Source organism: Nanorana parkeri, unplaced genomic scaffold, assembly GCF_000935625.1.
Source record: "Nanorana parkeri isolate BGI_ZX_2015 unplaced genomic scaffold, ASM93562v1 scaffold1455, whole genome shotgun sequence".
Classification (NCBI taxonomy): Eukaryota; Metazoa; Chordata; class Amphibia; order Anura; family Dicroglossidae; genus Nanorana; species Nanorana parkeri.
In genome coordinates, this window is record NW_017307723.1 from 262,573 (window position 1) to 267,306 (window position 4,734).

At 41.0% G+C, this 4,734-nt stretch overlaps 1 protein-coding gene across 2 annotated transcripts in view; it reads left to right on the top strand.

The window, feature by feature from the left end:
• The window catches only part of VTI1A (vesicle transport through interaction with t-SNAREs 1A), a 208,223-nt gene that overhangs the window by 61,784 nt on the left and 141,705 nt on the right, over positions 1 to 4,734 (top strand). The window lies entirely within an intron of this gene.

A 4,734-nucleotide genomic window follows, 5' to 3' on the forward strand; every position in this document is an offset into this window, starting at 1 on the left:
GTAGATATTGATATTTTTCCCTGATTTTTCTTTTTTCTTTTATATATTTTTTTTGTTAATTTTATTGAATGTCTCTAATTAAAATGATAAAGGGGACACATCCTGCTACTTAGCTCAGTAACAAATCCAGAGGGGAAAAAAAAAGAAAAAGAAAACAGCTTAAATTCAGCCATCCAGCACAAATAAGATAAAGATTCCTTTTTTTTAAAAAAAAAAGTTGGATTGGAAAAAATAAATGAGTGGATTGGAAAAGATCCTTAGAATGGGGAAGAATGACCCTTTTCAAGGAGCTCCCAGGATGCAAAATAAAGATTGAAAATTCTCCAATTAAACAATGAAAAGAACATTACAAAAACATCAGCAACAAACATATTATTTATCCATATAGGCGGCCCAGTGTTTGCCAACAACCGTATTTTTCCCATTAAATGTGCCCTTTTATAAATTAATAGAAGGGATTATTGTCTTGTGTGTGCAAGACAGTCGTCATTGTCCAGCTGTAAACGTTTCTTTAATAGAAATTTATACTGAAAACAATATAGATTTGATTTTAAATATTTTCTTTCTTCTGTCAGTATTAGGTATATTGTAAATTCCTCAGTATGTTATTTTGGTCTATTTAAAAGACCCCTTTTTGGTATTAAGGATATATTTTATAACACAAAAAATAGATTTTATTTATTTTTTTGGATGTTTTAATAAAAAAAAATTAGAATTTCTTTTTAATTTTTTGATATTTGAATTGTATTAAAATATAGTGTTTTTATTTTGGTATATTTTATGAAACAGAGTTTATAATTTTTATTTTTAAGGGTGTGCGCGCACATGTACACACAGGTGCACAATATGTTGGCCCGTATAGTTCTAACAATGAATACTCAGGAAAGTTTGTTACTGAAATTTCTTGAAATTGAATGCCAAGGACACATTTTCACAGTCCCGACACTCATTACAGGGGGCCATAGCTTTATTCCCCGCCAATTCTAAAGCCCCAGCCGCGAAGGCTTGCCATCCCTTGACCCGAGCTCTCTTAACGGTGCAGGAGAGCAGCAGTCATTTGTTTAATGAAGGCCTCGATCTTGTTACCACTGGCTGTCGTTAAGAACAGCGAAAGGGATTCTTTTAAAGAGAGAAAATCAAAAAAAGACAAAAAAATATTGGTTGTAAATATGCTGATCTCCTTATTTATTCTCATTGCTATTTATAGAACGGCAAGACTTTGGTCACATGACCACCTGGCATTGCCATGCAAAGCCAGAAGTCTCACCGCTTCTAAACCGGCTTCCTGATTGTGTCCATTTTTGTAACCTTTGCCGGTATCTTGTGAACACAGACTTGGCAATCTGATGTAGACCAGGGTGGGGGTCATTGATCCTCTACCGGCACCACGCTATTGAGCATTGTTGGTTTGACTAGAATGTTAGGAACTTACGAGTCCCTGGGTGCACCGTCATGCCATGGTAGGGATTGTTGAACTGCCGGTAATACTCCAGATCGGAGATGACAAGTTTTGGTGAACGTTTTTGTTTTGTCAGGCAGATATTTAGAAATCTGCAGCTTGTGGAAACAGAAGGGAGCGAGCGATTAAAACTTCCCAGCGCAAGACATTTGTGACTTTTCGTCCGGACGGCGTTGGCCGCGCTCCAGAACACGTCATTGCGCAGTGACTTGCTGCCAAACCATTCTATGGCCCCGTGTGTAGTTTTTCAGAAAGAAGACCCAGAGTGGGCTTTACACGCCGGCAGTTGGATCACTGTACTGTCTTCTGCCCTTCTTTAAATTCTTTTTGAGCACATATGCTCAGATACAAGAAATCCTCCATTTACGTTGTCCAAGTTTACCAGGCAGTGTCCTCATCCAAGTTTAAATAATTGTATCCCTGTAATGCTAGTAGACATATTTATATATATTAATGCTAAACACATTTCATTACTGCTTAGCAAAGTAGTCAAAGTCAGTCATTTACCTCTTTAGAATGGCTCTTTAGGGATTCAAATTTAAAACAATCAAGTACACAACACACACAGGGACCATGGGGAACAAAAGTAGTCCTCCTCCAGAAAGAAGGACAGTGTCAGCATGAATGGAGGGGGGCTACTTTTGTTCTCAATACAATACAATCTGTTGAGTAAACTAAACATGAGATTGTAGTCCATCCCGGGAGCAAGCTTGGAGCGGTGACTACTTTACAACACACACAGGGAACATGGGGAACAGACGTAGCCCCCTATCCAGAAGGAAGGACAGTGTCGGCATGAATGACAGAGGGCTACTTTTGTTCACCATGGTCCCTGTGTGTGTTGTATAGTAGTCACCGCTCCAAGCTCACTCCCAGGATGGACTACAATCTCAATTAAAATGTGTAAACTAGACCTGAGATTGTAGTCCATCCCGGGAGTGATCTTGGAGCGGTGACTACTTTACAACACACACAGGGACCATGGGGAACAAAAGTAGCCCCCCTCCAGAAGGAAGGACAGTGTCAGCATGAATGACAGAGGGCTACTTTTGTCCCCCATGGTCCCAGTGTGTGTTGTAAAGTAGTCACCGCTCACAACTTGCTCCCAGGATGGACTACAATCTCAATCCAAAAAAGTAAACTAAACATGAAATTGTAGTCCATCCCGGGAGCAAGCTTGGAGCGGTGACTACTTTACAACACACACAGGGACCATGGGGAACAAAAGTAGCCCCCCTCCAGAAGGAAGGACAGTGTCGGCACCCATTCAGAGATGATTGGAGGATCTACAGCCGAGTGATACACAAATAAGAGACTGAAATGCATTTTTAAGATTTAACTCCGGAATTTAATGTCACTATAACAAGGCCATGTAACTTGTAGTGAAATTGTACTAAGTGAGGCAATCCGCGGCACAGAGATCCTGATTTACGACACTCATGTAATGTGAAGTCCTGTTGGCGGGCCACCTATGATGTGAATGGTCACATGTGCCAGAGTTCCAGGAAGTAAAGGGAGATATATTAATCTGCCCTTAGTAAAAATGGCTGCTGTGAGTAGAATGGGGAGGAAAAGAAAAATAAAGTATGCAAAGAATAAAAAGCAGACTATTATCTAGAATGATCTGCGTGTAGATTGCCATTACTGAACGTTTCTAAAGGTGTATCTGTTGTCACTTCAAAGATGAGGGTAAAGTTCCTCTTTAACTGCAATGTGTTGACATTTAGTTATTGCCTACTAATTTTTTTGTTTTGTTTTACTTCCAACCCTTAAAATGCAGAAAACATCTGCTGATTGTCTTGAGATACAACTAAACTCAGGCGTTAATCTTAAAAATACATTCAGGTACCTTAACCATTACCTACAATGTATCATATTTGTGTATGACTCAGCTGGAGATCCTCCAATCATCTCTGACACTGTCCTTCCTTCTGGAGGGGGGCTACGTCTGTTCCCCATGGTCTCCGTGTGTGTTGTAAAGTAGTCACCGCTCCGAGCTCACTCCCCGGATGGACTACACTCCCAATGCAAATTAGTAAACTAAGGGGGGGGGGAGCTTGGAGCGGTGACTACTTAACAACACACACATGGACAATGGGGAACAAAAGTAGTCACCCTCCAGAAGGAAGGACAGTGTCAGCACCAATTCAGAGATGATTGGAGGATCTACAGCCGAGTGATACATTGTTCTTAATATGTAAGGTACTTGAATTTATTTTTAGAGTTTAACTCCGGAGTTAGTCAGGAGTTAAGTCATCTTCAGTTAGATGTTTTCTGCAGTTTTGAGGTTGGAAGTAAAACAAAAAAAAAAGTTAGTAGGCATGAATTATATTTCAACACAGCGCATGCCTTTTGATTTCTTGGTTCTTTATAGTTAGTAACTGGCCTTACAGTTTTATTCCGTTAGGAAAAGACAGATGAACCGAACTACGGTGTCTCAGTGGAGAACACTGGGTCTGAAGACATACATAGGTGACTGACAAACTGGACTTCACATTACATGATTGTCGTATATCAGGATCTCTGCCGTGGATTGCCTCACTTAGTACATTTTCACTACAGGTTACATGTCCTTGTTAACGTGCCCCCAAATAGAAGTCACTGTGGACGGCTTCTTTTATAAACTATATTTATTATAAATGGAATATTAAGGATTATTCGAGTTTCACCTGTATATACTAATTGAAGGGGATCTTTTTGCCTAAAGCAACCACTAAGAAGGTTTGCTTTCCTATCAGCACTAGAAAATGACGGCAGCACTTGGCTGGGTTGCTTCAGTCAGCACAGGCAAGCCTCGCTTCATGCTTTTGCTAAATTGCCTCCACCGTGAAGATTTCCTATGTCTGGCTTCACACAAACCCGCCTTGGATATTGCAGGCCCTACATGATGTACTTTTGTTTCCTTGAGACTCTTATTAAAATCATTAGCCAACCTGCGTAAGTGGGGCCAGCGGTCCTGCGGTCCTGAGATGACGGGTAGCCAGCGGTCCTGAGATGGGGGCCAGCGGTCCTGAGATGACGGGTAGAAAGGCTGCTCAGAAAACCGAATGGGCGCTCTTAGAATCCTTTTTTTGGTACAGACGAGCTGAACTGCTTCCCGCAGCGCGGCTTTGTTTTTAATCCAGTCAGTGTGATATTTTGTCGCTAATAATTCGAGTCTCCTTCATTTGTAGCATCACGCTCAGGAATGTTTGAGTTCCCCCCTCTTGAAAGGTGGCGCTTTCCTCCTGACGAGGCAGGGTGACTTGGTGGAAGTCGACGTCGCAAAGAACACA